The sequence below is a fragment of the Octodon degus genome, unplaced genomic scaffold (assembly GCF_000260255.1).
Source record: "Octodon degus isolate 3935 unplaced genomic scaffold, OctDeg1.0 scaffold00033, whole genome shotgun sequence".
In the NCBI taxonomy this organism is placed as follows: Eukaryota; Metazoa; Chordata; class Mammalia; order Rodentia; family Octodontidae; genus Octodon; species Octodon degus.
The window spans coordinates 11,432,301-11,444,800 of NW_004524609.1; the positions used below are offsets into that span (position 1 = coordinate 11,432,301).

The 12,500-nt window shown below is 43.1% G+C and overlaps 1 pseudogene; it reads left to right on the forward strand.

The window, feature by feature from the left end:
• Positions 1–8,687: 8,687 nt before the first annotated feature.
• Positions 8,688–12,500, forward strand: part of LOC101565340 — a 21,384-nt pseudogene continuing 17,571 nt past the window's right edge.

Below are 12,500 nucleotides of genomic sequence, written 5' to 3' on the forward strand. Positions count from 1 at the left end.
TTTTTTTCTGGTGCTGGGGAGATAACTCAGCAGTCTGAGCACCTGCCTGGCAAGCACAAGGACCTGGGTTTGATTCCCAGTACCACATGTCATGCTCGCCCTCCAATCTCAGATGCACTGAGCTGGCCACTAAAATCAGAAGCAGACACCTGTAATCCCAGTACTTGGAAAGCTGAGACAGCAGGATCACTATATGTCTGAGCTGGGTAGTAAGACCCTGTACCAAATTAAAAAAAAAAAAATCTAGTATTCAATTCCAATTGTATCAACCTCTACCCATCAACCGGTCCCAAATCCACTTCCACACTTTTACATGTTTGTTACAGTACTTGTATCCCACTTCTGGGTCCAAAATTCTATCTTAGTATATTTTGTGTAACTGACACAGAATTCTGAAGTGTAGGTAGCTTATAAGGAATGTAACTTAGTCATGGCTGTAGAGTCTAGGAAGTCTGAAATCAAAGTATCTCCAACTTCAGCTGCCTGGCAAGGTCTGCAACCTGGAGAAAAGTAGAAAAGAATGCTGTACCCTCCTACGGCAGGAGGTAGACAGTCAAGAAGTCTCAAGCTTCTTTTACAAGAACCTTAATCTCATTCAAAGGGAAGGAGCCTTCATCATTTAATTTCCCATTAGAGGCCTGTAGTGGATTTCTAACTGATGGTGAACTTACTACACCCAGCTGAATTGAACTAGCATGGTTCTGGGTATAGAAGGCCCACCTGAGGGTTGTTGCTAGTAGCAAAAAGGAACAGAAGAAGCTGTCAAGACACCATTAGGGATGCTGTTCGGAGAAGCTGTTGGAAGCTGCTAGTTCTGGACTGTTCTGCTGAGGGACCATGTCATTTTGCCTTTCCCAGGGAACTTGGTTGTTCTTGTTGAAGGAGGAGCTCAGGACCTCGTTGTCACTGAGAATGGCTACAGTTAATTTTGGAGGAGCTCTGGTCCTCATCCTGAGCATCACTTCCTGGCCCTGGAGGGGAAGATGGTGCACTGCTCAGCCTTGTGCAGAAGCTTGTCACAGTGGCTTTCCTGATGAAAACTCTGCTTTCTTCATTGCTGTAGGTGCTCAGGACCTCACTATTGCTGAGGATGGCTGCGGCACCTTTAGGGGAGCTCTGGTGCTTCCTTGGAGCATTGCTTCCTGGATCCAGTGCACATTCCTCAGCCTGCTACCCAGATCCTTCATCCTACTGGCAGAGACTTCCTAGACTTTCATTGACTTTCCACCACTAACCTTTAGACCTTTCCAGCACAGATCTGTGAAACTGGCCTGCATGAGACATTGTCGTGGGCTCTAGGCCTCCGGTGGGACCTGTGAGAGGCATCATGATGGGCTCTAGGTTTTCAGCAAGACTCATGAAGGACACCCAGCCTCAGCCCCACCTCTTAATACAACCACATCAGCAACACTTGCACTCTGCAAAAGTCACATTCAGACCCCATCAAATGCCTTACCTGACAAGCTTCCAAGGAGACATTTGAGACATGACCCTGACTCCCTTATCCTCCCAACATTCTGTGAACAATTTAAGGTAAAATGATAATTCTTTCAAAATAACAACTGATGAATAAGAAAGATGAAACCCTTATCTGCCTAAAATTATGGAGATTCAACATATTTCTTATCCATGAATCCATGGAATAACTTCGAGTGTACATGAGAGGAACCTGGAATGTATTAACAATGACTGGATTATTGTAATTGGCATTGTATATGATTTTAATTTGACCAAAGCTTTACATATTTGAGTTCTATTTCTGGCCAAGATAGAATAAAAAGGATTTCACTTATCCTCCCCCACAAAACAATTTTAACAATTAGCACAGAAGTATGGGAGGACAGTAGATGGATATTCCAGAATACTTTTTCTCTACTGCAAAGCCAAGTCAAAGAAGAGACCAGGAATCAGTGTCGTTGTAACAGTTGACATGGACAGAAAAAGTGATATCTAATTCCTTGTGCCCTTTGTTACGCCACACGATACGCTGTCAGAGGGTGGTGTATGTGAGACAGCTATAGGTGTGCTGATAATTCTAAACATTTTCTTTAGTTCTAATCCCATTCAAAGGAAAATTTCTTCTTCCTAAAAGTGATGAATCATTGACATTTCAGTGCAGCAAGCTGAGATCTGGCAACTTAGAGAAATTTTTCAGAGGCAGGACTCATGGTCCAAGTGACTATCTTGATTACCTGCACCAACCCAATTAATTTGTGGTACATTTCAAGCTGAAACAAAGGCCTAGGAATGAGGCTCGCTGTTCCAGCCCCGTCAGAACAGTCTGCTGGGCCTCTCCCTCAATCGTTCCAGGAACCGTAGACAATAGGATGTAGCTGAACCCTCAGGGTCTTGGCAGCCCGCAGAGAGGAGGAGATGTTCTGCCCCAGCTCCTATCAGTGTGGAAAATCACCCTGCAGCTCACTCCAGTCAAGAATTCTTCTTTTTTTTTTTTTAATCTTTTATCTATTTATTTACTTGGTACAGGGTCTTGCTGCATATCTCGGACGCGTAGAGATCCTCCTGTTTTCAGGCTCCCCAGTGCTGAGATAGCAGGCATGCACCACCATGCCCAGTTTCAGTGGCCAGCGTGGCATGCAGGCCAGCACAGCAAGTGGTATTGGGGATGGAACCTGGGTCCTTGGGCCTACCAGGCTGGCTCTTAGACCTTCAAGCTATTTCCCTGGCCCAAGAATTTTTGAGAATAGAGGGCCAGACAACAAAACAATGCATAAAAGCAAAAGGTTAAAATCATCCTTGAGGGTGAACTTTAATGTCTTGTCTTGGTTCCTGCTCCATTTCTGCAACCATTCCACAGACGGAGTAATATATGAGGCTTATTTAGCTCAACATTCTGCAGGCGGGGCAGCTGGAGAAGCTGGCACCAGCAACTGGTAAGGCTTTCTGGCCTATGCAGCGCACCGTAGCACAGCGCAGAGCACCACGCGGTGAGTGAGACAGACCAAGTGCACCATCTCAGGCCTTGCCTCCTCCTCTTGCACAACACTTAATGCCATCGCGGGGGACACGCCCTTATGCCTCCATCCCATCACTCTTAGCCCCCAAGAGTTCCGTCTGCAAACCACTAAGATATGAATTTGAGGATTAAGTTTCTAACACATGGACTTCAGGGACGCATGTACAAACCACAGCAGTCTGCGTGGACTGATTGCTCAAGCCCAGCAACTCCTCCGAGTGCTTTAATCATCTCCCGCTGGCGTGTGGCTCTTCGGCTTTTCCTAGGTCGTTGCCGAGGGGTGCTGAAGCCAGATCTGGGGTAAAGAATGCTTCATCAGCCACGCAACGCCGGCCTCCCCGTGTCTCTGCTCCTTCAAACACTTACGGCCATGCTTACGCCTCCACACCCATCGCTCATGTGTGGCATCCAGTTTAGATCCCGTCTGAGCTTGCTCTCTGAGATGTTCTCGTTCGAATTGTTTCTACTCTGTAACTAATCAATGCTGGGCAACAAACGAATGCCTAAGCAGAATCCAGACATAAACTCAGATGATGTTAATAACTTCATAAGGACACTACACAGCTCACTCTCCCTCGGTTTCAGCACCTATAAATACTCCAAGGCCACTTTCCATGTTTGAAACTCTATGTCTTGGGGCTAAAAATGAGGAAATCTAAAAATATTTGAGACAGGGAGATAGTTCTGCAAGCTTAAGCAACCGCCTGGCAAGCTCAAGGACCCAAGTTCTATCCCCGGTACCGTATGCCATGCTGATCCCAGAACCTTGGGTGTGCCCTTCCGGCCACCAAGACAGGGCATGGCGGCACATGCCTATAATCCCAGCACTGGGGAGACGGAGACAGGAGCGTCACTGCAAGTCTGAGCTGCGTAGTGAGAACCTGTGCCAAAATAAATAAATAATTCAAAATATTCAAAATATGTGAAAATACGTGGGTAGATAATTAAATCATTATTAGATATGAGCTAAGAAGATAGAATTATCTTTATTCTAAATCTTTCCAAGGGAACAAAGGTCCAAATAATGTTTTATATAAAAAAGAGATAAGGGCCAGCTAGATAGCTCAGCAGACTAAAGCACCTGCTTAGGCAGAGCGCGGAGGCGGGGGTTCAATCCTTTGTATGCAGTGCTGACCCCACCCCCAGGGCACACTGAGCTGATGATTGAGACTGGGCCTGGTGGCACACACCTGTAATCCCAGCATTTGGGAGGCTGTAAACAGGAGGATCACTAGGAGTCCAATTTATGTGGTGAGACCCTGAACACTCTGTAGACCCCGTACCAAATATATTAAAAATAAAAAAGGAGATGACACACACCTCATGCACAGACCAAGTAGAAGGAATCTAAGTGACAGTAAAAGAATCGGGATAGCTCAGGGTACTTGGAATCCTAGGAGGAATAAGCACATAAAACAAATTAAAAGGAAGAAGGGAAAGGCACTACGTGACTTTGATGCCTGCACTCGGCAAGGCTGAGGCAGAAGACAACAAGTTTGTGTCCAGCCCTGGAGACTTAGAGACTCAGTGAGACTGTTTCAAAATAAAAAATCAAAACAATGGTGGATGTAACTAAATGTGAAGGCTCTAGGTTCAGTCTCTAAGATGGACAGACAGAGAACCATGCAAGTCTTGTATTACCTATCTCACAATTTTCCAAACTACCTGCTGTGGGGAGAGTTCATAGTCAGCTCTTGGAGAGGAGCAAAAGCCCTAAATCACCCATCCTCAAATTAATCTCAGCAAACATCTGAGTAAAATTGATGAAAGGCCACCAGAAGTCTATCAGGAATGGTGAAATGGCCAGTTTGATTATTAGATAAAATGGTCCTGAACTGGACACCTTGGGTTGGCCAGAAGGTCAGGAGATTATAAGAAATAACATATGATTTTTTGGAAAAAAGCAAAAGACTAGAAAAAAATGATGCAATATTTCAAAACAAATAAGACAAGTAACTATGTTAGTTGTCCATCAGAAAAACTGGGGTGCCTTTTGACTATGCCAAAGTCCTTGCTAATTCCTAATAAATTCATGGTGGGCGATTAACTAGCAAACCAAGAAGAATAATGACCAACAAACACAAATACAACAGGTGCTTGATAAAGAAAAGGCCTAGAGTACTGTGAAGATTCAGAGGGTCTCAAGGAGGCTGGGTCTCAGTTAAGGCTTAGGACAGTGGAGTTGGACAATTAAGAAGGACCAGCAGGTGACTGACCGGGGTGCCTGGGCTTTGGGGGTGAGAAGTGAAGGGGGCGATGAATACAGCCAGACAGCCAGAGGCCAGCTTGCACAAATCTTCCTTATGAGGAGCTGTTTTCGAAGCAGTTCAAGTTAAGCACATCCATATTTGTATATACATCCTCGCTTTGCTCCAGAAAGGATTTCAAGTGGCTGTTGCTACAGAGGTTGGATTGTATTATGAATGCAATTGAGTGTAATTGAAGGATTTTAGGCAGAGAATGGCATGCTCAGGCACGCATTTAAGAAAGATTATTCGAGCAATGTCGAAAATAAATTGTAAGGGGGGCAGACAAAGGGACAAGACTCCAGGCAGCTAAGGTCGAATAGAGGCAATTATAATAGTCCAAGAGAAAAATGATGCCGGGCCAAACTAATGCAATAGCTCCAGGAACAGAGGGGAGCAGATAGACCGTGATGTGTGTCAGATCGCGCAGAGCGGCAAAAAACACTTGATGCTATGGGAATAAACCAAGCAGAAAGCGATTACTCAGGAAATGTTCCTGATCAGAATTTGAATGCTTAGAGACCAGTGATGTAGACAATTTGCCTGGTATTAGAAAGTATTCAGAATGTGGAAATACACAATGTTATGCACCCTGGTTTGACTTTGCATTTTCAGTAGAATCCTCTCTGAGTTTCTTATAATTATGGGCAGATTTCTTTGAAGACAGACTTGAGGGTTGAGGCTACTCTGGAAATAACAGTGTGTTTTGTAAAGAAAGATTGTTGGTGACACCACCACAGGAAATAAACCACGCACCACTGTTGTATCTAGCATCTAGCATGCGAACCCTTGGGGAACTTCTTTATGAAGAAAATGTCTTTTCACCCAGAATGTGAATTAGACCTCACAACTGAAAATGCCCAGCACAGACCCTGGAAGATACTAAATGCTCAATAAGTAGCGGTCAGGTCTGAAACCACTGTTTTGAAATGTCTTTAAAAAAAATTCCCATTGAAAGAATTAATTTTAACACAAATATGAATGGGGCTGGCCAAATAGCTCAGCAGGTTAAAGCCCCTGCGAGCAGGTACAGGGACTGGAGGTTCGATCCCTGGGCCTGCTGTCCTGGCCCCGCTCCCAGTGTGTGCTGAGATGGCAATTGAGACTGGGTGTGGTGGTGCAAGCCTGTAATCCCAGCTCTTGGGAGACTGTAAACAGGTGGATGGCTAGGAGTCTGCTTTGGTAGTGAGACCCTGAACACCCTGTAGACCCTTCCCTAAAAATATGAAACTTGACAAATCTCATTAAATCCACTGTACAGACTTTGACCTGTACATTGTTCTAGGGAAGACAGAAGAATGCATGTCTCTGAAGAGAGAGTAGATGTAAAAGACAAGATAGTAAAGATTTGCTTTTGGAATAATAAAACTTTCTCTCCAAGATTTTTACTTTTTTATTTATTCATTTTTTTCATTTGTGTATTTGGTACATGGTCTCACTACACAGCTCAGACTTGTGGTGATCCTCCTGTTTTCAGCCTCTATAGAGCTGGGATTACAGGCCTGCACCACCACATCCAGACTCATTTGCTGGCTCAGCATGCTCCTGGGGTGGGGCTGGCAGGGCATGCAGGACCAGGGATCGAACCCTGGTCCCTGCACTTGCCAAAGCAGGTGCTTAGTCCACTGAACTATCTCAGCAGCCCTTCTCCAACATTTTTAGTAGGCCCATAGATCACTCCTCAATATAAAGTTTAAGCTGTAAAATTTCATCCATGTGAACATGATTTAAACTAATTTAAATTTTGTGAATATATGTAGCACTAATAAAGGTTTATTACAAAACACAGAGAGGTTATAGTTAGGCCATCTGTTAAGGTAATTTCAAAAGATCTTTAATACACCTTTGATCAAATTCAGCATTATATTTTGATCTTGTTTGTTTGCCTTAGTGTTTAGTAATTTGGAAATGGGTAGACACTTCATTAACTTCAAGAATGATATACATCCCAGAAAGAAGCTAATATCTCTGATATCAGACACAGTAAAGTCCATGAAATCTGGACACAGGAAGGGTACAAATATTATTTATGATACTGGATGTTCTGGATAAATCAAAGAAAATATTTAACAGAAGAAATTGAAACATGATTGCTTGTGGCTGTTACTAGTATCTTCATAAAATGATTCACAAAAAAAAAAAAATAGAAGCAACCAAGATTTGGAGAAAATAAGGGTTTAAAGTAACATATAAAGCTTTGTCCAGTGACTGTACCATAGCCAAAGAGGTCTATCCAAGGTGTGATTACTGCTTACCAAATTAATATGCAAAATTAATGGTCTTTATCTATATTACTGTTTAGAACGAAACAATAACAATGGAGAGAAAAATAATCTTGTTGATCTATTTCACCCATCTAGCTTCCTGTCTTCTGAACTAACATGCCAACATACCTAGGATACATCCTGTTGATTTTAACACATTCATTAATTTATTTCATATATTGATTAAATTATTTAGCAAGCTTTGCTGAGTCTCTGCTGTTCAGCCACAGAGACTGTGGGCACAAACTAGTCTTGGAGGTTACAACGACTTCATCTCAAGGGTGTGTATGGGTTATTTAAACTCATAAAGTGACTGAAACACTCTAGGTTTCAGGAAATGCGTGGATAAAGGGTTTTAGGCAGAGAATAAGCAGGTATTTTAGGACAATTGAGGGCAGGTAAAGTTTAAAAAGTGATAAGGCAATTTAACTTAGAGCCCCATTAGGAAGTAAGAGCCCTGAGTAGCAGGTAGAACAGGCACCTTGTTAGGTTTAGATAGAAAATAGGCCCAAATGGCCCCTAAAGGTCTTGTGCTTAGGAATTTGGGCCAAGTCTGAAGAGGCAGGTAATGGCAGGCATAACCTGAGAAGGCCTAATCTTGTCCTTGGATCCTCTCTTCTCTCTCTCAATTCTTGGCTACCATAGGTTCCTCCACCACAGCCCTCTGCCAAACTCTCCGCCTGAGAGACAGCCAACCATAGACTGAAGCCACAGGCCAAATAAACCTTTCTTCCTTTGAGCTGTGGGCTTTCTGACCCAGTGTTGGGAAAGATGACGGATACACATGTGAGACAATTGAAGACTGTGTCCCAAGACACTGAGAAGCCACTCACCCTGCTGGGTCAAAAACATGGAAATAAATGAAGGGGTTACGAGCTACGTGGCTGATGGGCTCTATAATGCTTGGCTGTTGCAGTGTGACACAGATTTACAGGGCCATCAGCTCCGTGCAGTAGACACCTGGCCAGATGGAACCAAAGAAGAAAGCCCTGCCCTTTAAAATTAAGGAAGAATAAGTTTTATCTGATCCCCAGATCTTTGGTGGCAGTGGTTGTGGTGGTGGTTTTAGTAGTGGTGGTTGTAGTGGTGCTCATGGTGATTGTAGTGGTAGTGGTTGTAGTGATGGTAGTGGTGGTGGTGGTCATGGCAGTGGTGGTGGTGGTGGTGGTGGTGGTGGTAGTCTTAGTGATGGTGGTAATAGTAATGGTGGTGGTGGTGGTGGTTATGATAGTAGTTGTGATGATAGTGGTGGTTGTTGAAGTGGTGGTGGTGGTGGTGGTGCTGTTAGTGGTGGTTATGGTGATGTAGGCAGCTCTGAGGATCTCTGAACTGTCTTTAGTGTCAGTCTTCCTAAAGGACAATACCTACTTGAGGCCAACTTACTCCATGGTTCTGTACAATAGGATACTAGCAATGCAAGAGCCTTCCTTTATTCTATCCCATTTTCTGTCCCCTTTAGTTTAGACTACAGTGTCTCTGCTGGCAGATCCCATCTCAGCTGAAAGAGCCGGTTACCTCTGTGGTTCACATCTTCAATGAACACTCCACATTTTATTTTAATTCCAGTGCGGACAGGCTGAACTGACCAGCTTTTCTATGCCTAAGGATTCCTTCAGTTTGTCTCCCATCTCACTAAGTGATGAAGAGAAAACAAGCTCTTCCTTCAACATTTTCCTTAGAAGTAGGCTCAGCCTAAGACCCAGTTTGATCCCAGCCAACAATTCAGCCCAACTCACTGCCGCCGTATGACAAGGAGCAACTTCCCATCAATTTCCAAGAAGAAGCCCTTTGGTTACCTCTGAGATCTCACAAGAATAGCCATTCACTTTGCATTTCTGTGAACATTCCATTCATCGTGATCAATGTGCTCTCTAAGGTGACAGAGGCAGAAAAAAAGGATCTGTCTCAAGAAGTCAAGTAACAACCAGTGTGGTGAGACTTGAGGGAAAGGAGCTCTTCCACACTGCTGACAGCCTACCATTTAGAAAATCATCATGGAGGTTCTTCAAAAAACTAAAACGCAGCATTCCTCTTGACCCAGCCATTCCTCTTCTAACTATCTTCCAAAAAGAGTTAAAGGTACAATATTATAGTGATCCATTCACACCCATGTTCATAGCAGTACAATTCATAATAGCCAAGTCTTGGAAGCAGGTTATATGCCCATCAAGAGACAAATGGATAGAGAAGATGAGGTCTCTATGTAGTACTTCTGTGCTATAAAGAAGGATACATGGGTCATTTATAGGAAAACGGATGCATCTTGGAACTCCAATGTGAAGTGATCTAAGTCACGTACATGGACTTAAGCATTGCATGGTTTCTCTTATATGAGAAGCCCAAAACAAAAGTGAAGAACAAAATCAGTACAGCTAGTAGGAAGGAGAAACTATCTCTTTCTCAGATGGAAAGGGAGCTCAAGAAAAGATGGGAGGGCGAAGGAAGACAAAGGAAATGGAAAGACACGGGAATGAAGATGTGTGACATCCTCACCGGAAGGAACATTTGTTGGTGCTGCAAATGTGCACCCACTGAAAAAGGCAGTGAAGCCTCTCAAACTAAGCATTATAATCATGTAAAAAAGCTTTTCAGTGTAATCTCGTGCTTTCAGATATGAATTTTTATGTTCTGATTAAAACAAAAAAAAAGTGACAAAGGCTTCTTCAGTTTCTCATCTCTTTTCTGTCTGAGGCTTCCACCTTAGTGGTCTTTATGTAGCCACTACCACCCAAGGAAATGCCAGATGAGGGATTCTTTCAAAGTCAAGAGCAGCTTGAACTGTCAACATGTACACAAAGAGACCTCGGGTTTCTACGGGACTGACTTCTTTTCACTGGCCTGAACAAAAATCATTAAATCAATCCAGAACATCAGTCTGCATGACTGCTCCTTTACTAAATATAGTGTATCACACTTGTGTAATTTTACTCTAACTCACCAATCTGCTCAATAGTTCTTCCTTTGAGTTTGAAGTTCAGTTTTTTAAATATCTAGGGTCGGGGACATAGTTGTAGGTATTTTTTTTTTTTCAGAACTGGGGATTGAACTCAGGCCCTTGCACTTGCCAGGGGAGTGCTTATTCCACTGAGCCACCTCCCCTGTCATAGTTGTATGCCTTGATGGGGCTCCTCAACCAGCCAGAGCAGAAAGACAACCCTGATGAAAACATCTTTATTTTAAAGCTAAGTGTTGACATGTTAACTTTGAGTTTTGACTAACAAGGAAGAGAGAAATTTCTAAAGCACAGCATGCATTCAAGAAAATGTTGTGCATGAGCTTCAGGGATGGCAGAGAGAACTGAGATGCAAACACAAACGATTAATCCAGGGAGCTCATGGAGCTGCCAGGCCACCTGGAATCCAGCCCTCTTTCCCCACTACTTCATTGTGTGGCTTAAGCAAGTCTCTGAACCTCCCAAGTTTTTACTCCCACCTCTATAAAAATAAGGATTCAATTTGATGGCTTTCAAAAAAATTTTTTTCAAGTTCTAAAATTCTACAGTTCTTAATATGACATTCTTTCACGTACTCTTCTAGTAGAAGCTCCACCTTCTTTTAATAAGTTCTATTTACTTGCAGGTGGTTGGACTATTAAGAAAAGCAAATTGTTTAAATAATGTCTGACTTTTTGACTGGCTTGACTCTCGTAATGGGCTGCATATATAGTCACATATATATTTTTTTTGTGAGTAGTGAATTTTTAGGTACATCAATCAAGTAGCCAGTATTTATTGCATAGAGCTAATTAACTTTAGAAATGACATTTTCATTTGTGATGCTGGTTAAGATTTGAACTCAGATCTCATCAATGAGAAGCAGCTGCACTAATAACCCAAGTCCCAACGAGCCCGCTAATTCTCCCAGCTTACACCCACCATAAATGTGTGATTAATCGCAGGTTTATGAGAGTTCTCAGTTACTGTGAAAACAAATCATTACCAGAAACCGGCATTCCCCATTTAGCTTATTTATTTTATTTTTATTTTTATTACTTGTACCCTCTTCTCCATATTTTCCGTATGCTTGGGGTCGTTCTCATCCATTCAAGACTTTACAGAAAACTCAGCTCAGTATCATCTCCTAATAGGTCATCACAAACAGGTATGTTTTAGGTGATTTCTTTTTGCTTTTTCACTTTGAAGGTTGTAGGTTTGAAGTCTGTCAACGATGCAGTTGAGAGGGACCGCATAAAGAGAAAGACACTTGCGATTATGCCTCCTGTCAAGGGGAGAACATTGAACCCACAGCTTCCACCTGGTGAGACGCAGGTACAGGAAGTGAAGAACCCTGGGGATGGGCCGTGGGATCTGAGAGCGGCTTCTCTTTCCTGCTTTTCATTTACTTCTTTTTTGGGAAAAAAAAAAATGATATAAGGAGACTTGGGAGCTTCAGCATCTTGCTTCCTATTGGTGAAGCATCAAGAATGGCTCAATTGAATCAAATATTCCGTGGGGAATCTGAAAATCACGTACAGACAGGGGCTGGCGAACAGAAAGAACTGGAGCTGGTGTGGATGGGGTGCATTGGACATCCCTGCGCCTGGGAGGCAGAGGCTCAAGTGAGCAAGTTCAAGCCCACGTTGGGCAACTTAGGCAGATACTATCTCAAAATGAATAAGAAGGAGCTGGGAAGGCGGGCTTATTGGCAAGGCCCTAGGAGCAACTTCTTCTAGTAAAACACACGCACACACACACACACACACACACACACACACACACAGAGCACTCAGAGCCTAATCAACTGAAAGCTACTCATCACAGCGCAAAGAAGAAAAGAAATCTCGAAAGGAGTATCTCGGTTCACAAACTCAGTTCTTTCCATGCTTCTGGATGAAAATTAAACCCAATTTAATAGGTAAGCTTGATGTGGGCCTGAAAGGGAAATGTGATTCGGTACTCAGCCACTCGGGTTGACAACCAGAACCATGGAAAGAATTAAACTCATGCACCTTTCTGTACATCCTCCAACCTGAGGCCTGCGGTTGCATCCACAACTCTTGGTCTTAAAAGTCCAGCTG